This window comes from Amblyraja radiata, chromosome 11 (genome assembly GCF_010909765.2).
Source record: "Amblyraja radiata isolate CabotCenter1 chromosome 11, sAmbRad1.1.pri, whole genome shotgun sequence".
Classification (NCBI taxonomy): domain Eukaryota; kingdom Metazoa; phylum Chordata; class Chondrichthyes; order Rajiformes; family Rajidae; genus Amblyraja; species Amblyraja radiata.
The window spans coordinates 7,014,261-7,040,622 of NC_045966.1; the positions used below are offsets into that span (position 1 = coordinate 7,014,261).

General features: G+C 46.2%; 1 protein-coding gene across 2 annotated transcripts in view; it reads left to right on the forward strand.

Moving 5' to 3' along the window:
* LOC116978242 (probable phospholipid-transporting ATPase VB) overlaps positions 1–26,362 on the forward strand; it is a 197,776-nt gene that overhangs the window by 49,687 nt on the left and 121,727 nt on the right. The window contains exon 2 of one of the 2 annotated variants that reach the window (XM_033029240.1): positions 21,096–21,192. The gene's annotated coding sequence lies outside the window, so the exon portion shown is untranslated. Of the gene's footprint in view, positions 1–20,894; positions 21,193–26,362 lie in introns of those variants that run through there. The other variant, XM_033029241.1, reaches the window with a different exon arrangement.

Below are 26,362 nucleotides of genomic sequence, written 5' to 3' on the forward strand. Positions count from 1 at the left end.
GCTACCCGACTCGCTGTGTTATTCCAGCACTTTGTCTCTTGTCTTTGTAAACCAGTACCTGCAGTTCCTTGTTTCTTTAAGAAGCAGAATCATCTTTTCTTAAAGGCGATCTTACCACCGGACATTTGTTAGGTACGTGCCATTTAATCCTGCATAGTTTGTTGCTGAACTAAAATGAATCCAACTTTCATGTTTCAATGGAGATGCAAGGAACTACATCTGCTGGTTTACAGAAAAAAGGACAAAGTACTGGAGTAACTCAACTCCAGTCTGAAGAAGGAGTCTGACCCAAAACTTCACCTGTTCATTTTCTCCAGAGATGCTAGTGTCCTACGGTGGGCGGCGCGACTTTCGTCAGCAGCGGCCTCTGCAGTCCGTCTGCGTTTTTATTATTTTATGTCTATGTTTTTATGTAGTTTTTGTTATTTTTTGTTGGGGTATGTGTGTGGGGGGGTGGGGGTGGTGTGGGGGGGGGGGGTAACTTTTAAATCTCTCCCTGCACGGGAGACCCGACCTTTTCTTTGTCGGGTCTCCGTTGTCGTTGGAGCTGCAACGAGGAGCGGCCTCCAACAGGAAGACCGGGGGCTGTGGTGCCGACTACTCACCTCACCGTCGCGGAGCTGGCCGAGTCCAGAGCGGGTGGAGCTGTGGTGGACGCTGCTGCGGCCCGACCCCCGGAGATTCGGTGGCTGCAACTGCGGGTTTGGCGGACGGCGGCACCGGGAGCCCGCGGGTCCCTGCTGGGAGACCGCTTTTCGGGGCTCCCGCAACGGCGACTTCTCCCGCCTGAGTTGCGGGGTTGAAGAGCACCTGAGCGGGGCCTTACACCATCGCCCCGCGCGGCTTGGAATGGCCGCGGGACTCTGCGAGCGCACGCCGGGGGCTCTAACATCAAGAACCCGGTGCGCGACCTTGTATCACCCGGCATGGCTTTAATGGCCGCGGGACAATCGCCATCGCCCGCCGGGGGCTTTGACTTTGACTCTGACATCGGGGGGGAGAGTGCAGTGGAGAGATAAGTTTTTTTGGCCTTCCATCACAGCAATGTGATGGATGTTTATGTAAATTATGTTGTGTCTTGGGTCTATTTGTTTGTAATGTATGGCTGCAGAAACGACATTTCGTTTGGACCTCAAGGGGTCCAAATGACAATAAATTGAATTGTATTGTATTGTATTGTATTGTATACTGAGTTGCTCCAGCAATTTGTGTCTGAATAGACCAGCATCTGCTGCTCCTATCTGCACATCTCAACAGGTCAGGCAGCATCTCTGGAGAACATGGATAGGTTTTAATGTTTCAATGATGTTTGCTTGGAATTTAAATTTTTTTTTAAATGGGGGTGGCACAGCGGGAGACCTTGACTATGGGTGCTGTCTATACGGAGTTTGTACGTTCACCCCGTGACCAAGTGGGTTTTCTCCAGTTTTCTTCCACATTCCAAAGACACACATGTTTGTGGGTAAGAAATGGCTTCTGTAAATTGCCCCTAGTGTGTAGGACGCATGCTAACTGGGATAACATTAGATTCAGATTCAGATTCAAACTTTATTGTCATTGTGCAGTGTACAGTACAGAGACAACGAAATGCAGTTAGCATCTCCCTAGAAGAGCGACATAGAATATGAGCAATAAATAATAAAATTAAACGAGAACTTACCAGTTTGAAGTTTGATCATTATTTTATGAGGAGTAACGTTGAGGGATTACGTGAAGAACCCGCCAGGACGCATGCGTGTCAATCTTCAAAGCAGCGATGTGAAATCACAGATAACAGTAATGAACTGAACATAGTAAGATTAGAGAAATAGGAAACCAGTTGAACTTTATGATCGAGGGTGGGAGCGGAGGGCACGTAATCCCTCAACGTTACTCCTCATAAAATAAAGATCAAACTTCAAACTGGTAACTTCTCGTTTAATCTTACTATTTTACTTCGGAGTCACGTGAGTGACTACGTGAAGATTTTAAAGCTCTGTGATTTCATGCCATGGAACGAGTCCATGCCTCACGTCTGCCTTAATTGACTAAGGGAGGAATTGTGTTAACGTATTCAAACATGAATCAGACATTGAAAAACCATGCTGAATTTATTAACAAACAAAATTATAGCCCCTATCTTATGGGGTAAATCATGATACAGAACTTAAAATTGATTCTGCAAATGTCACAGGTTTAACCACTGGTTTATTGTAATATAGTTGAAAAGGTTTCTCTTTTGACCATCCTGCTGTCCCCAGGATTTGGTCCATAGGCATGAAGAGCGACATAGAATATGAGCAATAAATAAATATATTTACGTGCATACAGTCATAGTAGTGCAATTATTTTTTCCTGGTGGAAGGAGTGTCCGGGGGGAGGGGGTGCTTTGGCAATCATCGAGGTACAGTGTTGAGTAATGTAACAGCCGCAGGGAAGAAGCTGTTCCTGAACCTGCTGGTCCGGCAACGGAGAGACCTGTAGCGCCTCCCGGATGGTAGGAGGGTAAACAGACTGTGGTTGGGGTGAGAGCAGTCCTTGACGATGCTGAGCGCCCTTCACAGACAACGCTTGCTTTGGACAGGCTCATTGGAGGGGAGTGAGGAACCGGTGATGCGTTGGGCAGTTTTCACCACCCTCTGCAGTGCTTTCCGGTCGGAGACAGAGCAGTTGCCATACCATACTGTGATACAGTTGGTAAGGATGCTCTCGATGGTGCAGTGGTTGAAGTTCACCAGAATCTGAGGAGACAGATGGACCAAACTAGTGTACAGGTGATAGTGGTCAGCAGGAATTTGGTGGGCTATAGGACAGGTTTCCACACTTTATCTCTGAACTAAAGTGTTTGTTTTGAATGAATACAGAAAATATTGCTATCTTACACGGCCGATTTGTGAAATGTTCTTGGTGGTCTGTTACGTGCTAAGGGAGTTTAAACTGAACTGTCCTGGGCATTGTGTTCACACATTCTGTCAGTGTGTTACAGACAGGTACTGCGAGATGAGATATTTCTGCACCTTGCGAATGGCAAAGCTCGGGTGTGAAATTAATTAATGAGTGTTGGGTTTAAGGGATCATTCACTCTGTTCCCCGTTGGTCACACGCTCGCAACGTAACCATGTACAAAATCATGCAAGGAATAGATCGGGCAGATGCACAGAGTCTCGTGCCCAGAGTAGGGGAATCGAGGACTAGAGGACACGGGTTCAAGGTGAAGGGGAAAAGATTTAATAGGAATCCGAGGGGTAACTTTTTCACACAAAGGGTGGTGGGTGTATGGAACAAGCTGCCAGAGGAGGTAGTTGAAGCTGGGACTATCCCATCATTAAGAAATAGTTAGACAGGTACATGGATAGGACAGGTTTGTTGGGATATGGACCAAGCGCAGGTAAGTGGGACTAGTGTAGCTGAGACATGTTGCCCAGTGTGGGCGAGTTGGGCCGAAGGGCCTGTTTCCGCACTGTATCTCTCTCTGACCTTATGACTATATCCATACTTTGGCAGTGATCCAGTCCATCTTAGAGAGGCATATGGGAGATTACAACTTCACTTGGCGCAGCAGAAACAGCTGGTTTGACATCCGTTGGGAGGCGTTAATATCATTAAAAATTATGCTAATGTAGTTTAGACACACAGCACGGAAACATAGAAACATAGACAATAGGTGCAGGAGGAGGTCATTCTGCCCTTCGAGCCAGCACCGCCATTCATTGTGATCATGGCCCACCGCCATTCATTGTGAAACAGGCCCTTCGGCCCACCGAGTCTGCGCCAACCAGTGATCCCCGCACACTAGCACTATCCGACACACACTGGGGACAATTATACCGAATCCAAGTAACCTACAAACCTGTACGTCTTTGGAGTGTGGGAGGAAACCAGAGCAGCTGGAGAAAACCCACGCAGGTCATGGGGAGAACGCACAAACTCTGTACAGACAGCACCCATGGTCAGGATGGAATCCGGGTCTCTGGCGCTGTAATAATAATAATAATGGATGGGATTTATATAGCGCCTTTCTAATACTCAAGGTGCTTTACATCGCATTATTCATTCACTCCTCAGTCACACTCGGTGGTGGTAAGCTACTTCTGTAGCCACAGCTGCACTGGGGCAGACTGACGGAAGCATGGCTGCCAATCTGCGCCTACGGCCCCTCCGACCACCACCAATCACTCACACACATTCACACACAGGCAAAGGTGGGTGAAGTGTCTTGCCCAAGGACACAACGACAGTATGCACTCCAAGCGGGATTCGAACCGGCTACCTTCCGGTTGCCAGCCGAACACTTAGCCCATTGTGCCATCTACACTGTCGCTGCACCACCGTGCCATCCCTGGTTAACTCTGGTTTATTGGCACAGTACAAACTCATCTGCTTGTTGATGGTTGGACATGGTGCATATTTCTGTATGTATTAATCTACATGTACAAATAATTAAAATGATTAATCAAACTTGCTTATCCTGTTTTAAGCACTGTAGTTGTAAACTCGGAAGGTGACACATTGGTGTGGATTGTCTGCCCAAAATTTGCATTTTTAAAATTGTTCCCACTCAATTTATTTTTACTTCCAGAGAACAATATAAATGTCCAGTGTGTAGGAAGGAAACTGCAGTTCCTTCCTACACAAAGTGCTGGAGTAACTCAACGGGTCAGGTAGCATCTCTGGAGAAAAAGGATGGGTGACGTTTCGGGTCAGGACCCTTCTCCAGACTGGAGAATTAAAAAATGTCAAGTCTTTTTGTTTGAGGAATACAGGGCACTTGAAGAGTTGGGAGGTTTTGATTGTCACCTGAACTGACGATGGAAAAATGAAATTGTTACTTGGAGCAGCTTAAAGGTATTTAACGCTAGACATAGATAATATATAATACACTTTAATAAATTCATCACCCCGATACTAGTGCAAAAAAAAGCACAAAGTCCTTAGTGGAATCAGAGACAGTCCATGGTTCATAGACTAGGTCATACAGTAAGTAATAGGAGTAGAATTAGGCCATTAAGTCTACTCCACCATTCAATCATGGCTGATCTATCTCTCCCTCCTAACCCCATTCTCCTGCCTTTTCCCCATAACCTCTGACACTGGTCCTCATCAAGAATCTATGTATCTCTGCCTTAAAAAAATGTCCACTCCCTTGGCCTCCACAGCCTTCTGTGGCAAAGAATTCCACAGATTCACCACCCTCTGACTAAAGATATTTCTCCTCATCTACTTCTTAAAAGAACGCCCTTTAATTCTGAGGCTGTGACCTCTACTCCTAGACTCTCCCACGAGTGGAAACATCCTCTCCACATCCACACTATCTGAAGGGTCTCGACCCGAAACGTCACACATTCCTTCTCTCCAGAGATGCTGCCTGACCTGCTGAGTTACTCCAGCTTTTTGTGCCTATCTTCTATGCAAAGGGCCTGTGCCACTTTCACGACCTAATTCACGACCTCTGCCGAGTTTGTCCTTGACTCATACTTGCAACATGGTCGTCACGAGGTCGTAGGTAGGTCGTAGGTAGGTCGTGATGCTAATCGTAGGTACTCGTGGCATCAAGTAGGTCGGGGCGTTTTTCTAGCCTGATGAAAAATGTCCACGAGTAAAAAAGGTTGTGTATTAGGTCGTGAAAGTGGGACAGGCCCTTTAGCCTTTGATTGATGTTGTGTTGCGCTCAAGAACCTAATGGTTGTTGGGAAGAAGCTATTCTCGAACGTGGTGGTCATGGTTTTCAAATTCCTGTAGCACCACCTTGATGGTAGAAGTGAAATGAGAGTGTGGGCAGGGTGGTGTGGATCTTTGATTCTGGTTGCATTATTGAAGCAGGACCTCCTATAGAAGCCCCTTGGATGGTGGGCAGGTCAGTACCTGTAATAGATGCACAATGCTGCAGTAACTTGGCGGGACAGGCAGCATCTCTGGAGAGAAAGAATGGGTGACGTTTTGGGTCGAGACCCTTCTTCAGACTGGGAGTCTGAGGAGAAGGAATCTAGAGATATGGAAGGCCAAGGTGTGAAAACAACAGATCCAAGCAGATGGTGATAAGGTAATGTCAAATGGTTCATTGATGGCTGAGGGGAAGGTGACCAGGAGGCATACAATCAGTAAAATTAATCATGAGGACAATGAAACTAGTTAGAGAACTGGGTTGGGGGGAGGTACTGAGAGAGAGGGGATGCAAGGGTTAGTTGAAGTTAGAGAAATCAATATTCCTACCGCTGGGGTGTAAGCTGCAGTGATGTTCCTTCAATTTGCGCTGGGCCTCACTCTGACAGTGGAGGAGGCCCAGGATAGAAAGGTCAGTGTGGGAATGGGAGGGGCAGTTAGAGTGTTCAGCAACCGGGAAATCGTGTAGGCCTAGGCGGACTGAGTGGAGGTAGTCAACGAAACGTGCGTCTAGATGGACAGGGGAGTGTCCACTACATTTTATTACTTGTTTGTAAATTTTAATGAAAGAGCGTGGAAACAGGCCCGTCGGCCCAGCATGACTGCACTGACCAGTCATCACCCCGTACGTTACCGCCGGAGTGTCACCATCGTTGCTGTCATGCAGCTGAGTTGCTAAACTAAGGCACGTTCCATCCCTTCGGGTGGATTATGAAGGTCTCCTGCCACTGGTTGGAAAGAGATCAAGGAAGTTCCTCCTAGCGGCGTTGTAAATATTGACCAAATTGAAGACACTACAAAATGGAGGATCCCTGCATTTGTAAGATTAGCTTAACCTTTGTCTGTGGAAAATTACAGGCTGTGGATGGCGCCAGCCAGTCTGTGCCCTGGATTGATATGCAGGATGGGGAAAGATCCAAGTGTCCTCCCAATTGATAATATGTATGAGGACCTTGCAAAGAAACTTCAAGGTGTTATAAATGCATTGGTTTAATTGGATTGCTGCAAAAGGATTGTAAATAGTGTTAGTAAAGTTTTTAGGACAGTTATCCTGCAGTTGGAGGATTAATGTGAAGCCCTGGCTGAATTGTATGTACTGCCAGGGTAAATGTTGCATTATTCAGTTAGCTGACTTCCTTCCAGAAGCTTCTGGAGAAACATTGTTTGGGACTCTTTGTAATTGGGTTGGGGGACTGTCAATAATACTTTAATGTAATCAATATGTGTGATTGGCTTGTAAGGGGAGCCACCACTATGTAGTTTGGCCCCTCATGATTCGTTGACCTATAAAAGGTAGCCCCCGTTTGGATCGGTGTCGATCCTCTGGAAGGGCGCTTGGGACTGCGTGACCTTTTGCTAGTGTCTGCTTGCACGAGGCTGAAGGGCTTGGCCAGGCAGAGACAAGGATCGAACCCGCGGTGGTTTAGGTATCGTATAGGGGGATTTGTTGTTCGTTCAAATATATTGTTTAGTTGGTCCAGTGCTTGACAGTGGTTTTACTGAACTAGACTAATGGGGATAAGCTTTAGGATCATATTTACAGCGTGACTGTTTAGTTTGGTTTAGAGATACAGCGCAGAAACAAGCCTTTCGGCCCACCGAATCCGTGCCAACCAGTGATCCCTGCACACTTGCACCGTCCGACACACATTAGAGATAATTTAGAATTATGCCAAGCCAATTAACTTACAAACCTGTACGAATTTGGAGTGTGGGAGGAAACCAGAGCACCTGGAGAAAACCCACCCAGGTCACGGTGAGAACGTACAATCTCCCTACAGACAGCTCCAGTAATCGGGATTGAACCCGGGTCTCGTGCGCTGTAAGGCAGCAACTCTACCGCTATGCCACCATGCCTGTCGACTGTTGGCCTTTCATTTTCTAACTGTTAAACCAAGGAGATTGCAATGCACACATTGGAGGCCACATTTCCCTGCTTTACCACGTACGTGAATGATACTGTTGAAGTAATTCATCGTGTTTAACGGGATGGAAACAAGGTATGTGAACTGTAGAGCTGGCTGGATGACTAGAGAGACACACAATACTGGAGTAACTCAGTGGGACAGGCAGCATCTCTCGAGAGAAGGAATGGGTGCCGTTTCGGGTCGAGACCATTCTTCAGATTCCAGGTCTCGACCCAAAACGTGGCCCATTCCTTCTCTCCAGGGATGCTGCCTGTCCCGCTGAGTTACTCCAGCATTTTGCGTCTATCTTCGATTTAAACCTGCATCTGAGGTTCCTTCCTACCCAGGATGACTGGAGTCCTCTCTCCCCCACCCGACTCTTCCCACCAGTTCCACTGTTTACGTCCGTGTATCCCTCCCAGCCACCCCAGCCAACAATGGACCATTGTGGGCTCCACCCTCTGTCGCCGACCCTGATTTTCTTCTGGCTTTTTCCCACCTCCAGATTATTTCATTTCCCCACTCCCCCCTCCCCACCTCCACCTCCAGTCAGTAGAAGGGTCCCGACCCGAAACGTCACCTATTCCTTTTTGCTGGGATGGCGCCTGACCCGCTGAGTTACTCCAGCGAACTGCGTCTATCCTCGGTATAAACCAGCATCTGCAGTTCCTTCCGACAAATGCTGTTTAATGTGCTCTGAGATGTGTGGAAAGCTAAATATAGATCCAACTCATTCTGCACTGAAATAACACATTTCTTGCCACAGTGTGTGTGTGTGTGTGTGTGTGTGTGTGTGTGTGTGTGTGTGTGTGTGCGCGCATGTGTGTGTGTGTGTGGGGTGTGTGTGTGTGTGTGTGTGTGTGTGTGTGTGTGTGTGTGTGTGTGTGTGTGTGTGTGTGTGTGTGTGTGTGTGTGTGTGTCTGTGTGTGTCTGTGTGTTCCCACAGCAATGTGTAACATTCCATGAAAGCCTAGAGCTTAATGTAATGAATAGCTGCTGCCATTAGCTTGCTCTGTAATACCATCCTGGGTGCTGTTATGGGGCAGGGATGACACAGATTTTTCCAGACAGCCCAATTCTACCAAGTTGCCAAAGCCCTTGGTGACCTTGGACCACACTTCTCGCTGGCATCTGACGAGTTAATCTGGTCGGAAAATTCAAAGAGAATGAAGAGGGAAGGGATTGTTTGTACATGTTTGAGGGGGGGAAAAAAGCAAATGAGATGCACTTGATTCATCATCGGATGAAGCTGGATAATGAATTTTGCTGAAGCACTTTCTAAAAACAGAAATGTGTCAAATTGCTTATTATGTTTTCTAACTGACGTGGCATTGAATCTGAAGATAGAGTGTGACTTTTGAAGAGTGTTTAATAGGGTTTGCATTTCAAATAGTGGCTGCAAAACTAAGGGAATGCATACTTAAAAGATTCCTTTTCTTCCATCCGCTGAATGTGTGTGGGAGGGCGATGTTAGGAAGGCGAGCTTGTCTGAATTTGTGGAGCTGAGTAAGATTTTACAATGCGTTTAGTTTTGAGGTACAGTGTGGAAAGAGGGACCCGGGGGGGTGGTGGGGGGGTGGGGGTAGGGGCCACTGAAGGAACAACGAGAGACCTGGGAGGGGGTGTAGGGGGTTGTCGAGTGAAAGAGATGGCACCGCATCCATGCTGACCAAGAAGATTTTCTGTTACGACAGACAATAAAGTTTTCTGAATCTGAATCTGAATCTGATCACCCCTACACTAAATCTATCCTACAAACTAAGGACGATTTACAGAAGCCAATTAGCCGACAAACCTGCACGTCTTTGGAGTGTGGGAGGAAAGTGGAGCACCTGGAGAAAACCCACGCGGTCACAGGGAGAATGTGCTCGCTCCATACAGACAGCACCCGTAGTCGGGATCGAACCCGGGTCTCTGGTGCTGTGAGGCAGCAACTCTACCGCTGCACCACCGTGCATTGGAGAGACCTTTCTCTTTTACTGCAAACTAACCAGTTTTTTCTCTCTTTCCCAGTTCTGGTGAAGATTCCCTGGTCTGTCATAAGGAATAGGAGTAGAATTAGGCCATTCGGCCCATCACGTCGACTCCGCCATTCAACCATGGCTAATCTATCTCTCCCTCCTAACCCCATTCTCCTGCCTTCTCCCCATAACCCCTGACACCTGTACTAATGAAGAATGATGTGTAGGAAGGAACTGGAGATGCTGGTCTACACAAAATGCTGGAGCAACTTAAACATGGCTTTCCACTGATGCTGTCTAATGATGCAGACTCTTTTCAATGTTTACTTTTTTCTGTTTTGCCCCTGAATGAATGTGATATCTAGAAGAAGGGTCTCGACCCAAAACATCTCCTTTTCCTTTTCTCCAGAGATGCTGCCTGTCCCGCTGAGTTACTCCAGCATTTTGTGCCTATCATTGAGGCGAACCAGCATCTGCAATTCCTTCCCACATAAAATATCTAGCATTTGGCTGACAAATGTTGCGCGTGGAAACGGTTTGATTGCTGGGGTGAGGCGTGACATTGTACAAGGGTGACATTGAGTTCAGGGGGTTGGTGGATAGATTGGAATGCATTCAAGGTAGATGTGTGATGTGTAATGTGATACAGTTAGCTGAACATGGACTTGGGCAAGCAGTGTAATGTGATGTACTCATAGTACTTTGAATAAATATGATTTTATTAACTCTGGGTTATTAAAATATTTCCTGCATGAAATACTGGAGCATGACAGAATCTTTCTGAACAATCTTGCGGATGATACAATCCTCATTCTAGGACCCCCTCCAGCAAAGTCACCTCTCCTGTGGAAGTAGTTTATATTGTCACAAGCTCAATGCGTTCCACTAGCTCAATGCTGTCTTCCAGATCTACATCAAGAGAGATCATACGGAATAGGAGTAGAATTAGGCCATTCGGCCCATCAAGCCTACTCCACCATTCAATCACGGCTGATATATATCTCCCTCCTAATCCAATTCTACTGCCTTCTCTCCATACCCTCTGACAGCCGTCCTAATCAATAGTCTATCCATCTCTGCCTTTAAAATATCCACTGACTTGGCCCCCACAGCCTTCTGTGGCAAAGAATTCCACAGATTCACCACCCTCTGGCTAAAGAAATTTCCCCTCATCTCCTCCCTAAAAGAACGTCCTTTAATTCAGAGGCTATGGCCTCTAGTCCTAGACTCTGCCACTAATGGAAACATCCTCTTCACATTTCACTATTCTGTATGTTTCAGTGAGGTTCCCCCCTCATTCTTCTAAACTCCAGTGAGTACAGGCCCAGTGCCGACAAACGCTCATCATAGGTTAACCTACATGAGATACAGTGTGGGGACAGATAATGGACTGAGTATGCTTGAGTCAGAGATTATCTTGTCATGGTGTCAACTCCATGAAATTCTGCTATTTGAATTGATTTGTGAAATATTAGAGATTAAATATATCTGTTGAAAGTACAGGTACATGGCTAGGAAGGGTTTCTAGGGATATGGACCAAACGCATGCAGGTGGGACCAGTGTAGATGGGACATGTTGGCCGGTGTGGGCAAGTTGGACCAAAGGGCCTGTTTCAACACTGTATCAGAGTAGGGGAATCGAGGACCAGAGGACATAGGTTCAAGGTGAAGGGGAAAAGATTTAATAGGAATCTGCGGGGTAACTTTTTCACACAAAAGGTGGTGGATGAATGAGGAACAAGCTGCCAGAGGAGGTAGTTGAAACCGGGACTATCCCAACATTTAAGAAACAGTTGGACATGTACATGGATAGGACAGGTTTGGAGAGATAGTCAAGTCAAGTCAAGTGAGTTTATTGTCATGTGTCCCTGTATTAGGACAATGAAATTCTTGCTTTGCTTAAGCACCCAGAAAATAGTAGGCATTTACTACAAAACAGATAAATGTGTCCATATACCATGATATAAATATATACACACATGAATAAATAAACTGATAAAGTGCAAATAGCAGAAAGTGGTTATTAATAATCAGAGTTTTGTCCGAGCCAGGTTTAATAGCCTGATGGCTGTGGGGAAGTAGCTATTCCTGAACCTGGTTGTTGCAGTCTTCAGGCTCCTGTACCTTCTACCTGAAGGTAGCAGGGAGATGAGTGTGTGGCCAGGATGGTGTGGGTCTTTGATGATACGGACCAAGTGCAAGCAGGTGGGACTAGTGTAGCTGGGACATGTTGGCCAGTGTGGGCAAGTTAGACCAAAGGGCCTGTTTCAACACTGTATCACTCTAGGACGTCACTAGATGCCATTTGAAATATTGAACAACAATATTGGATGTCACTCACAGCTCCCTGTGCACCAGGATACATGTGAATGATTTGTATTGTATTGTATTGCACATTTATTAATAACACTGCAAGTGCAATTAGGCCAAACAGCATATACAATCCATTTGGAACTCCAAGGTTAATTACCTTATTGTCCTTTGCTATTTCTCTGCTTTGCAAAGAAGGTAGTCCAATCATTATAATTGTAGATAATATAGAAATAAAGAACTGCAGATGCGGGTTGATTCCAAGGATTGACACAGCGCTGCAGTAACTCAGCGGGTCAGGCAGCCCCTCGGGTGAATATGGATGGGTCTTTCAGGTCAAGACCCTTCTTCAGTCTAACCAACGATCACCCGCACACTAGACCTATCCTACACACTAGGGACAATTTACAGAAGCCAAATAACCTGCAAATCTGCACGTCTTTGCAATGTGGTGGGAAACCGGAGCTCCCAGAGAAAACCCACGTGGTCACAGGGAGAACGTGCAAACTCTGTACAGCACCCGATTGAACCCGGATCTCTGGCGCTGTAAGGCAGCAGTTCTCTACCACTGTGCCATGGGCAGATATTTAATTGCAGCATCACAGTGTCCACTCATTGGCACTATAGCCATTGATGTCTGTAGATAGACACACATTGCTGGTGTAACTCAGCGGGTCAGGAGAACAAGGATGGGTGACGTATCAGGTCCGAACCCTTCTTCAGACCCTGGGCCCTTATTCAGACTCTGAAGAACGGTTCCATACCAAAACATCACACGCCTTTGTTCTCCAGAGAGGCTGCCTGACCCGCTGAGTAACTCCGGCGCATTGCGTCTATCTTCGGTACAAACCAACATCTGCAGTTCCTTCCTACGCACTTGATGTCTATAGCACTGTCTGGTGTGTTGGCATCGTGTAAATATTGTAAAATAAATAGCTACGAACCGTGAATGGTGATAAATAACTGGCCTGTGCCGTAAATTGCAAATTTTAAGGTAAGTATATTTTTGGAAATATAAATCAGTTACCTGTGGCTGTTCACAATGTTATCGACACCAGCGCGTGACTCCACTCTCACTGCTGTTTTGAATGCCTCCGATCTTGGGTTAACTTGCTAATGTTGAGCAGTATCAGTCATGCAGGAAGATGATTAATTCGGCAAGATGCGATTTTGTAGAAACTGGCATGCTGTGAAGGAGCAATTGCCGTTAAAGGCTGAACCGATTAACCTTGTAACAATTAAACATGTATTCCAAGTGTGGAAAATGTTGCTTCATTTGAACTATTTTGTGACGTGTTTTGAATTCAAGGTCATTTCATGTATTGGGACAGCAAACTGGAGGAGCAGAACCTCATTTCCCATGGGCAGGTTACTACTCCAGTATGAATATTGTCTGCATTAACCAACCTGACCACCCGGTGGCTCAGCACTTCCCCCTACCCCTCCCATTCCGTATCCGACCTCTCTGTCCAGGGCCTCCTCCATGGCCAGAGTGAGCACCACCGGAAATTGGAGGAACATCACCTCATATTCCGCTTGGGGAGTCTGCATCCTGGTGGCATGAACATTGAATTCTCACAATTTTGTTAGTCCTTGCTGTCTCCTCCCCTTCCTATCTCTCCCTCAGCCCTCGGGCTCCTCGTCCTTTTTCCTTTCTTCTCCCCACCCCCCCCCCCCCCCCTCCCATCAGTCTGAAGAAGGGTTTTGGCCCGAAACGTTGCCTATTTCCTTCGCTCCTAGATGCTGCTGCACCCGCTGAGTTTCTCCAGCATTCTTGTGTACCTTTGAATATTGACTTCCCTAGTTTCAAGTAACCCTTGCTTTCCCCCTCTCTCCGTCCCACCCCCACCCTCGTTCTCCGACTAGTTTCACTGTCCTCCTGATTAATTTTACTGATTGTACGCCTCAATGTCACATTCCCCTCAGCCAACAATGAACCATGACCTAAAGCATTGTCTGCTTTGATCTGTTGTTTTCACACCTTACCATTATTTCTAATACTTATCTAATACTTGCCATACTCTCCCTCATGGTCTTCCTCTCCCCCTGACTCTCTGCCTGATGAAGGGTCTCATGCCAAAACATCACCCATTCCTTCTCTCCAGAGATGCTGCCTGGCCCGTTGAGTTACTCCAGCATTTTGTGTCTATCTTCGGTATAAACCTGCTGCTGCAATTCCTCCTACTCACTTAATGTATCATTCCCTGTGCTATTAAGTAATGGCCTGATATTGTTTGTAATGAATCTATGCAGAATTGGAGCAGAACCGTGGCAAACTGTAGATGGATGCCTAGAGTACAGCCTGGAAGTAGGCCCTTCGGCCCAACTCCTCCATGCTGACCAAGTGCCCCATCTAAGCTATCCCCTTTGCCTGCATTTGGCCCAAATCCCTCTAAACCTTTCCTATCCATGTCCAAGTGTCTTTTAAACACTGTTATAGTCATAGAGTGATACAGTGTTGAAACAGGCTCTTCGGCCCAACTTGCCCACACCGGCCAACATGTCCAAGCTACACTAGTCCCACCTGCCCGCGTTTGGCCCATATCCCTCCAAACCTGCCCTATCCATGTACCTGTCTAACTGCTTCTTAAAAGTTGGGATAGTCCCTGCCTCAACTACCTCCTCTGGCAGCTTGTTCCATACATCCACCGCCCTTTGTGTGAAAAAGTTACCCCTCAGATTCCTATTAAATCTTTTCCCCTTCACCTTGAACCTATGTCCTCTGGTCACGAGAAAATTAATTAATTTCTAAGGCACGCAGAGCAATGGCAGATCAAATTTAATCTTGGCAAGTATAGTTTGGGAAGACTAACAAGGTACGGACATATAAAATGAACAATCTGGCTCCAGAGAGTACACGTCGTTCCTGGGTAACAAATTGGTTTTTATAAGTTGACTTTGCCATAAGTTGGCAAATCGATATGGCAGCTCGTTCCACACACCCACCAAGAATGTCATTGTTCTGTTCCAGGACATCTGACGATAAATCTGGCATGATTTAAAAAAAACCTACTGGTGTACAAATGTAGTGCAGAAAACCATGTGCTTTATGACTGCACCCAAGACATCTAGACTGCTCAGAACCAGTGATTATTTTGTTGCTTAATGCCTGTACGGTGTTGTGACACCTCTTTAAACAGTTAAAGCTAGATAGATGTACAGCTGTCAATAATATTGAGTGAACTGTTGTTTGCGATCCGACTTATTTTCATCTACGAAAGAAAGCACGGCTCAGAACTCGGGGGTGGTGAAGCTGTGAAGTTCTTTGCCACAGAAGGTTGTGGAGGCCAAGTCAGTTGATATTTTTAAAGCAGAGATAGATAAATTATTGATTAATACAGATGTCAGCGTTATGGGGAGAAGGCAGGAGAATGGGGATAGGAGGGAGAGATAGATCAGCCATGATTGAATGGCGGAGTAGACGGGACGGGCCAAAAGGGGTCAGGCCATGCCATGACAGAAGGGGGAGGAGTTTGATAGCCACAGGGAGTTTCTTGCTTATCAACATGTTATTGCATTTCATAAGAACAACTTAGTAGGGTGTCAGGAGTTATGGGGAAAAGGCAGGAGAAAGGGGTGAGGAAGGAAAGATAGATCATAAGGCCATAAATGATAGGAGAAAAATTAGGCCATTCAGCCTTTCATGTCCATCATTCAATCATGGCTGATCTATCTCTCCCTCCTTGCCCCATTCTCCAGCCTTCTCCCCAATAACCCCTGTCACCCGTACTAATCAAGAATCTATCTATCTCTGCTTTAAAATCAACCATGATTGAAAGGAGTAAACTCGATGGGCCGAATGGCCTTATTCTGCTCCAATCACTTATGAACTTATGAATCCCCAGGGTATAATGGCAAGAACTGGAATTTCAGCTGTTCGGTTTCAAGGGGCTCTTCTTGGTCTTGTCTCCAAGTAGAGATTTATTATCGATTTCAAAAATATGGCTGGAATAAATGTTCCCATTGCTTTTGTGAAAAATAAATGGCTGGTGGGATTCCTGACGCTAAATGAATCAAACTCTGTATTTTAGACTTTAGAGATACACTGTTTAGTTTATTGTCACGTGTACTGAGGTACAGTGAAAAGCTTTTGTTGCATGCTAACCAGTCAGTGGATAGACAATACACGATTACCACAATCGAGCCATTGACGATGTATAGATACATGATAAGGGAATAACATTTAGTGCAAGGTAAAGCCAGCAAAGTCCGAGGGTCTTTGGACAACAAGGATAGTCCGAGGGTCACCAAGGTCATAGTGATAGGAGCAGAATTAGGCCATTCGGCCCATCAAGTTGACTCCGCCATTTAATCATGGCTGATCTATCTCTCCCTCCTAACCCCATTCTCCTGCCTTCTCCCCATAACACCTGACACCCGTACTAATCAAGAATCTATCTATCTCTGCCTTAAAAATATCAATTGACAGCCTCCACAGCCGACTGTGGCAAAGAATTCCACAGATTCACCACCCTCTGATTAAAATAAATTCCTCATCTCCTTCCAAAAGGAGCGTCCTGGACTCTCCCACTGGTGGAAACATCCACTCTATCCAGGCCTTTCACTATTCGGTAAGTTTCAATCCTTCTAAACTCCAGCGAGTACAGGCCCAGTGCCGTCAAATGCTCATCATAGGTTAACCCACTCATTCCTGATATCATTCTGGTAAACCTCCTCTGGACTCTCTCCAGGGCCAGCACATCCTTCCTCAGATATGGGGCCCAGGTGGATAGTCGTTCCTGAAGAAACAAGGAACAATTTACAATTTGACAGAAGCCAATTAACCTACAAACCTGACCGACTTTGGAGTGTGGAAGGAAACTGGAGCACCCGGAGAAAACGCACGTAGTCACGGAGAACGTACAAACTCCGTACATGCGGCACCCGTAGCCGGGATCGAACTGCTGCTCTGTGGCACTGTCGGGCAGCAACTCCGCCACCACGGCACTGTGCCACGGTGCAGTCTTTGATGGAAATACTTGAATTAGTTTTAAGATAAAGCACGGAAGCAGGCCTTTCTGCCCACCGAGTTCCTGCAGACCAGCGATCCCCGCACACTAACACTATCCTACACACACTAGGGACATAGAAACATAGAAACATAGAAAATAGGTGCAGGAGTAGGCCATTCGGCCCTTCGAGCCTGCACCGCCATTCAATATGATCATGGCTGATCATCCAACTCAGTATCCTGTACCTGCCTTCTCTCCATACCCCCTGATCCCTTTAGCCACAAGGGCCACATCTAACTCCCTCTTAAATATAGCCAATGAACTGGCCTCAACTACCTTCTGCGGGAGAGAATTCCACAGATTCACCACTCTCTGTGTGAAAAAAGTTTTCCTCATCTCGGTCCTAAAAGATTTCCCCTTTATCCTTAAACTGTGACCCCTTGTTCTGGACTTCCCCAACATCGGGAACAATCTTCCTGCATCTAGCCTGTCCAACCCCTTAAGAATTTTGTACGTTTCTATAAGATCCCCCCTCAATCTTCTAAATTCTAGCGAGTACAAACCGAGTCTATCCAGTCTTTCTTCATATGAAAGTCCTGACATCCCAGGAATCAGTCTGGTGAACCTTCTCTGCACTCCCTCTATGGCAAGAATGTCTTTCCTCAGATTAGGAGACCAAAACTGTACGCAATACTCCAGGTGTGGTCTCACCAAGACCCTGTACAACTGCAGTAGAACCTCCCTGCTCCTATACTCAAATCCTTTTGCTATGAATGCTAACATACCATTCGCTTTCTTCACTGCCTGCTGCACCTGCATGCCTACTTTTAATGACTGGTGTACCATGACACCCAGGTCTCGTTGCATCTCCCCCTTTCCTAATCGGCCTAATCGGCCTAATCGGACAATTTACAATCTTAACAAAGCCAATTACCCTACAACTCCGCACGTCTTTGGAGTGTGGGAGGAAACTGGAGCACCCGGAGAAAACCCACGTGGTCACAGAGAGAACGTACAAACTCATTGCAGACAGGAACCTGTAGTCGGGATCGAACCCGGGTCTCTGGCACTGTATGGCAGCAACTCTACTGCTGGGCCACCCTAATTCTACTGTTATTCTATAGTTATGCCCCTGTCCCACTTGGGAAACCTCTGGAGACTTTGCGCCCCACCTAAGGTTTCCGTGCGGTTCCCGGAGGTTCCCGGAGGTCTTTGTCAGTCTCCCTACCTGCTTCCACTACCTGCAACCTCCGGCAACCACCTGCAACCTCCGGGAACCGCACGGAAACCTTGGGTGGGGCGCAAAGTCTCCAGATGTTTCCGTTCAGGTTTCCTAAGTGGGACAGGGGCATTATTCTGCTGGGTTTTTTTCCCACCAACTCTTGTTAAAATCATTCTATGGTTGGTCCTGACGGCAATGGGGGATTGGAGGGTGAATAGGAAATAACTTTTATTTTTCTTGCCACCACGGGCATTTGCAGTGTTTCTGAATTTTGTAATCATCGCTATCTTCACATGCATTTTAGTTTTAATTGAGATCCCTCATTAACATATTTACTCTTTCAGCATAATAAATGTAATCTGGGCTTCATAATGGAATTTATTTTTCGGATGTAGAGAAAGTTAATTTTCTAATCAATTCAATTTGCATATTCACATTGACATTCCTGTCACCCATTATGAATGCAGCTTGTGTATTCTTAAAATATATGATTTGTGTGTTTTTTTCATTAAAGTAATGAAAATGTTTTTTTTTTCTTCTAATTCTCTTGCGTTTAGCATGTCTTGTTTTATTCAGGAAAGCACAAATGCGCAGCGGTAGAGTTGCTGCCTTACAGCGCCAGAGACCTGGTGTCAATTCTCACTCTGGGTGCTGGCTGTGTGGAGTTTGTACATTCTCTCCGTGACCGTGTGGGTTTTCTCCGGGTGCTCTGGTTTCCTACCACGTTCCAAAGACATACAGGTTTGTAGGTTAATTGGCTTCAGTTAAAAACTGTAAATTGTTCCCTGGTGTGTATAGGCTAGTGTTTGTGTGCGGGGATCGCTGGTCACCAAGTAATATTTCAGCACCGCTCCCTCCGAGCCACTGCCTCACAGCACTGGAGACCCAGGTTCGATCCTGATCTCTGGTGCTGCTTGTGTGGAGTTTGCAAGTTCTCTCTGTGGCCATGTGCATTTTCTCCGGGTGCTCAGGTTGCCTCCTGTATCCCAAGGATGTGTGGGTTTGTAGGGTAATTGGTCTGTAAACGGCCGTGTGTTCCACTGTTGTTTGCCACTTTGGTTCCCATGGACATTCTGGACTAATTCTGCTCCTGGAATTTACAAAGTTCTGACGGCTCAGCCTCTCACTCTATGGCCTGGTTTGGAACATCAACGGCATGGGTACAACTGCAAATTTCTCTTTGTTCGTTGCCTGAAGCCGACAAAGGTTGAACATCTGTACGAGCTGGCTGGCATCGATGAACCATCTCGAAGATGTGATCGGGCAGCTGCTGTAGAACGCTTCAATGTGGACACAGAACCCTCATCACCCCTTGCACAATCACCAACATGCCAAGAAACACCTGAAGAGTCGGAACAGCTTCATGGAACTAGAGCCAACCATGCCTGGCACCAAAACCAAACAACATACGGCACCAGGACACCACCTGCCTTATACTACCTGGAAAGCCCTAAACAGCCTCCACACTGGAGTGGGACGTTGCGGACTCAACCTGAAGAATTGAGGCCTCTCGATCTCTGACAAGTGTAACTGTGGAGAGGTACAGACAACGGCCCAACTACTGACTTGCAGCGGGAGAGGCACTCAGTATGGATGATCTCCGCAGAGGCACTGATGTGGCGCTGGCAGCGGCAAAGCGTTGGCAGAACGTTGTCTGTCACACGAGCGAACGAACGATCGCAGGGAAAGAGCAACCAGCCAGAATTATACCAAACCCACCACAGTACTGTTCTTGAAGTAACCGCTAAATGATCAGCATATTTTCAATAGTAAACCAGAGGGCGTAGGTTTAAGTTGAGAGGGACAAAGATTAAAGGAGAGGTGTGGAGCAGTTTTTGACTCCGAGGGTGATGGGTGCCTGGAACGTGCTGTCAGAGGTGGTGGTGATGGAGGCTGCCACTAGCCTTTAAGAGGCTTTTGGAAAGTTCTATTCACATGGAGGGATATGGATCAAATGCAGGCAGAGATTTGCTTAACGCGCATTAAGTTCGGCATAGACTTTGTGGGCCAAAGGGCCTGTTCCTGTGCTGCACTGTTCTATAGATAGGCACAGAATGCTGGAGTAACTCAGCAGGACAGGCAGCATCGCTGGGGAGAAGGAATGGGTGACGTTTTGGGTCGAGACCCTTCTTCAGACTGAGAGTCAGGGGAAAGGGAAACGAGAGATATAAACGGTGACGGGGATCTTATAGAAACTTACAACATTCTTAAAAGGATGGACAGGCTAGATGCAGGAAGATTGTTCCTGATGTTGGGCAAGTCCAGAACTAGGGGTCACAGTTTAAGGATAAGAGGGAAGTCTTTTAGGACCGAGATGAAAAAATCATTTTTTACACAGAGAGTGGTGAATCTCTGGAATTCTCTGCCACAGAAGGTAGTTGAGGCCAGTTCATTGGCTATATTTAAGAAGGAGTTAGATGTGGCCCTTGTGGCTAAAGGGACCAGGGGGTATGGAGAGAAGGCAGGGATGGGATACCGAGTTGGATGATCAGCCATGATCATATTGAATGGCGGTGCAGGCTCGATGGGCCAAATGGCCTACTCCTGCACCTATTTTCTATGTTTCTATGTTTCTATGAATGAAAGATATGCAAATGTAACGATGATAAAAGAAACAGGCAATTGTTAGCGGTGAGTTAGGTGAAAACGAGTTACGGACAGTGAAACTCAACAAGACGACTTTGAGTCAGCGGAAAGGGAAGCAAGAGATTTTGACGGTTATATAGAATAATTGTTTGCCTTAGATTAAGATGGAGATAGCGGAAGATCACCTGTGGAGAGTGTGTTAGATATGCATCAGAAAGTGGTTGATTGAATAGATACTCTCGGGCTATATTTAGAGCAAATATGAGTAAGTACCCTGTATTACCTTCTCTTTACACAGATTCATCTTTGTAGAGTTGGCATATCTACCTGAACTAAAATATAATCTGAAGACAAGAAACTTCAAGGCTTTTGGACTTCAATGAAGAATTGACAATGTAAGTCTGGCTTTTTGTTTTAAGTGAATGGACACACTGCTCTCTTGACATCATAATTTAATCATCCACTGAAAATATTCTGATGTTATAAACACATGGACTATATTTAACGTTCTCCATTATGAAATGATTGTAATAATTGCATAGAAAAGGTTTATTTTTAATAGTTTTTTTAGCCCAAGCTGCTGATTGTCTTTAGAGTTTGCTTCGCAATACAGTGGAAGAAACATCTCTGTTACAGGAACTGTCCCAGATTATTGATTCATTGTCGTACGGCAAAGAAACAGGCCCTTCAGCCCAACTTGCCCATGCGGACCAGGATGCCCCATCTACACTAGTCCCACATGCCTGCGTTTGGCCCATATCCCGCTAAACCTTTCCTATCCAGGTACCTGTTCAAATGTTTAAGAAAGAACTGCAGATGCTGGATCGTAATAACCAACCTGATCTCCCGGTGGCTCAGCACTTCAACTCCCCCTCCCATTCTGAATCCGACCTTTCCGTCCTGGGTCTCTTCCATGGCCAGAGTGAGGACCACCGTAAATTGGAGGAGCAGCACCTCATATTTCGCTTGGGCAGTTTGCACCCCAGCGGTATGAACATTGACTTCTCTAATTTCAGGTAGTCCTTACTTTCTCCTCCCCTTCTCAGCTCTCCCTCAGCCCACTGGCTCCACCTCTTCCTTTCTTCTTCCCCCCCCCAACCCTCACATCAGTCTGAAGAAGGGTTTCGGCCCGAAACGTTGCCTATTTCCTTCGCTCCATAGATGCTGCCTCACCCGCTGAGTTTCTCCAGCATTTGTGTCTACCTGTTCAAATGTTTTTTTTAAAAATGTTGCTATAGTACCTGCTTCAACTACCTCCTCTGGCAGCTTATACCTGGAGCATTTTCTCACCGCCCTCTGTGTGGAAGAAGGTGCCCCTCAGGTTCCTATAAAATCTTTCCTCTCACCGATTGAAAACATTGTGTGTATGTAAACAGGACAGATAAGCATATCAAAATCCAGTGCAAATGACTAAATCTAAATCACTAAGAATGGTGGACGCCAGGAACTGCTGATGTTGGAATCTTGAACAAAACACAAATTGATGGAAGAACTCAGTAGGTAAGGTAGCATCTGTGGAAGAAATACACGATCTGCTTGGGTCGCTTACAACCCAACAATAAGAACTTTGAATTCTCCAGTTTTGAGTAGTAGCCCTTATTCAGTTTGAGTTTCAGTTTAGTTTATTGTCACCTGCACCGAGGTACGGTGTGAAAAGCTTTTGTTGCGTGCTAACCAGTCAGCGGAAAGGCAAAACATGATTACAATCGAGCCATTCACAGTGTACGGAGAGAGATTTAACCAAAGTGTGTGGAGCGATTGTAATATGTACAATGTTTGTAGATCTCCTTCTGTGACCGGCACGCAAATAGTCGCATGGGTTCAGGCGCCATCTTGGAAGAAAAATCCCCCCTTCTCTTCCCCTGTGTGCATCTCTGCACCCATTTCTCTCACTATCTGATAGGGGATCTTATTGAAACATATAAGATTATTAAGGGTTCGGACACGCTAGAGGCAGGAAACATGTTCCCGATGTTGGGGGAGTCCAGAACCAGGGGGCCACAGTTTAAGAATAAGGGGTAAGCCATTTAGAACGGAGACGAGGAACCACTTTTTCTCACAGAGAGTTTTGAGTCTGTGGAATTCTCTGCCTCAGAGGGCGGTGGAGGCCGGTTCTCTGGATGCTTTCAAGAGAGAGCTAGATAGGGCTCTTAAAGATAGCGGAGTCAGGGGATATGGGGAGAAGGCAGGAACGGGGTACTGATTGGGGATGATCAGCCATGATCATTTTGAATGGCGGTGCTGGCTCGAGGGGCTGAATGGCCTACTCCTGCACCTATTGTCTACAGTCTAACTCCCATCCTCTGTTACTCTGCTCCTTTCCCCTTCTTCATACACTCGTCTCCCATCCCTGTGACTCATCCCCCCCCACCCCCCCCCCCCCCACTCCCCTATGTCCCCTTCCACCCACACCTCTCCTTCTGATTTTATATTTCACTCCTCCTGCATCCAGCTATCACTTGCCAGGCCTCTTTTCCTTGGGAGAAATGCATTGGAGAGGGGGGGGGATATAAATCTCCACTTATAATGTTACTTATGTGGAGAATTTAATGTTCATACCGCTCAATTGCTCACAATTTGTTGGCAGTGGCATTTAAATACCATCAATATGATCTGAGCTTTCTTGCACCAGCTTTGTGCTTCCTGGTGAATCACGGGGCCTTGAGAAATAGGAGCAGAATTAGGCCATTCGGCCCATTGAGTATGCTCCTCCATTCGATCATGGCTGATCAATTTTTTCCCCATCAACCCCTTTCTCCTGCTTTCTCCGAATAACATTTGACACCCTTGCTAATCAAGAACTTATCAATCTTTACTTTAAAAATACCCATTGACTTGGCCTCCACAGCCGTCTGTGGCAATGCATTTCCCAGATTCACCACCCTCTGGCTGGCTAAAGAAATTCACCCTCGTCTCCATTCCAAAGGTGCACCTCTTCACTCTTCTTCTCCCCACATGGTCGATGGCAAGTCAGTACTGCTCTCTTGTTGGTGTTAGGATGTAGTACATCAAAACTACTTCTGAATTTTTCTGGCGTTTAAAATTTATTTTGGACTCCCCCCCACTTACAAGAAGAAACTAAATGCTATATTGGCTTGGTGCATATAAAACCAGCCTAGCATACCACTGACGTGATGAAAAATGAAGGGTAAGTTAAGGTTGACTTCTGTTCATCAGTATTCATCTTCTTTGCGCATGAGGATTTGTTTAAAGGCCAATTGCCGTTGCAGAGTCTTATTTAGCTAATTGAACATAATTATGAAGGGGAGATAGACACAAAAAGCTGGAGTAACTCAGCGGGACCGGCAGCATCTCTGGAGAGAAGGAATGGGTGACGTTTCGGGTCGAGATCCTTCTTCAGATTGGTTAGGGATAAGGGATACGAGAGATATAGGCGGTGATGTGGAGAGATAAAGAACAATGAATGAAAGATATGCAAAAAAGTAACAATGATAAAGGAAACAGGCCATTGTCAGCTGTTTGGGATTGGACAGGCTAGATGCAGGAAGATTGTTCCCGATGTTGGGGAAGTCCAGGACAAGGGGGTCACAGTTTAAGGATAAGGGGAAGTCCTTTAGGACCGAGATGAGAAAAACATTTTTCACACAGAGAGTGGTGAATCTGTGGAACTCCCTGCCACAGAATGTAGCTGAGGCCAGTTCATTGGCTATATTTAAGAGGGAGTTAGATGTGGCCCTTGTGGCTAAAGGGATCAGGGGGTATGGAGAGAAGGCAGGTACAGGATACTGAGTTGGATGATCAGCCATGATCATATTGAATGGCGGTGCTGGCTCGAAGGGCCGAATGGCCTACTCCTGCACGTATTTTCTATGTTTCTATGTTTGTAGGGTGAAAATGAGAATCTAGTGCGAGTTGGGTGGGACTAGGTTGACCCTCTCTAGACCTCTTTATTTCTAACTGCCAGCGTGGCATCAACCCTCAACTTTTCCTCTCCTTTTAGTCGCATTTCTAAAGCCCAGGTTGCTTTAAATAAATTGCTTGAATAAAATGTTGTCAAAAGACAGCAGGCTCTTTGCAACATTCAAGACAATTGCATGTACCCTTTGAGAATAGGACAATTGTCTTATCCAAAGCCCTTGTCTTGAAAGCGCACATTTGATGATTGGTGTCTTCATATTTTTGTAAAGGGCATTTGAATGTTAGTGGCTATTTCGGAGGTATTGACCTGGAAAGATTTTCAAGCTTGTAGATATGAACGAGCTAACGAAACCCACACAGTTGAAACTGAAACCTGCTCTGTTAATCCCTGTCGATGTTAATCCAGTTCCCTGGCAAACTGGACTTTGCAATTCCTTGAGCCAGAAACCTGTATTGATCCTGAATGTCCACCTGTCAGTTCAACGCTGGTACACAGTCGCTCACAGTCGCTCGGCAGTTGGTGGCTCACACCATTGTTGTATTCATTATCATCACCACAATCTGCCTGTCACTGACAACTGGCCTGCATGGCTGGTACAAAAATGCACATTAATCATCACTCCTGCGTTTTAATTCTCTTATTTGCTTTTCCGCTTTTTCAACGTGCCCTTCTACATTAGTTTGGAAATTTGTGTTTCCATTTGAAATCTTGCGGGGGAAAAAATGGCGGCACAGCGGCTCAGCGGTGGAGAATCTGCATCGTGGCGCCAGAGAACCGGGATCTATCCTGACCTCGTGTGCTGCCGGGATAGAGTTTGTACGTTCTTCCTGTGACCGCACGGGTTTTCTCCGGGTGCTCCGGTTTCCTCCCACTCTCCAAAGACGTCTAGGTTTGTAGGTTAATTGGCTTCTGTAAGTTTGTCCCTAGTGTGTGGGATACAGCTGGTGCGCGGGTGATCACGAGTGTGTGCCGAAGGGCCCATTCCATGCGGTGTCTGTAAACTAAACTAAAGGTACAGCGTGGAAACGGGTCCTTCAGCCAGTGAGTCTGCGCCGACCAGCGATCACTATTTACTTCAAGTAACCATTGCTGTACCTTTCTCTCCATTCCTTCCCCCTTCACAGTTAAAATTAAGCAAATGCAAGTCACCATGATCTATGTTCCTGGCTGTTACTGAGTCTGCTGGTGAGTGGAAAATGGCAGCCTACTTCCTCAGTGGAGGTGATAAATAGACCGAGATTATTTCTCTCGTCTGAAGAAGGGTCTCGACTGGAAACGTCACCCTTTCCTTCTCACCAAGGATGCTGCCTGTCCTGCTGAGTTGCTCCAGCTTTTTGTGTCTATCTTCAAGATTGGCTTACTCCTTAAGAATAAAGAGTAAGCCATTTAGAACGGAGACGAGGAAACACTTTTTCTCACAGAGAGTGTGGAATTCTCTGTGGAATTCTCTGTGGAATGTCTGTGGAATTCGCTGCCTCAGAGGACAGTGGTGGCAGGTTCTCTGGATGCTTTCAAGAGAGAGCTAGATAGGGTTCTTAAAAATAGCGGAGTCAGGGGACATGGGGAGAAGGCAGGAACGGGGTACTGATTGGGGATGATCAGCCATGATCACATTGAATGGCGGTGCTGGCTCAAAGGGCCAAATGGCCTCCTCCTGCACCTATTGCCTATTGTCTATTATTTCA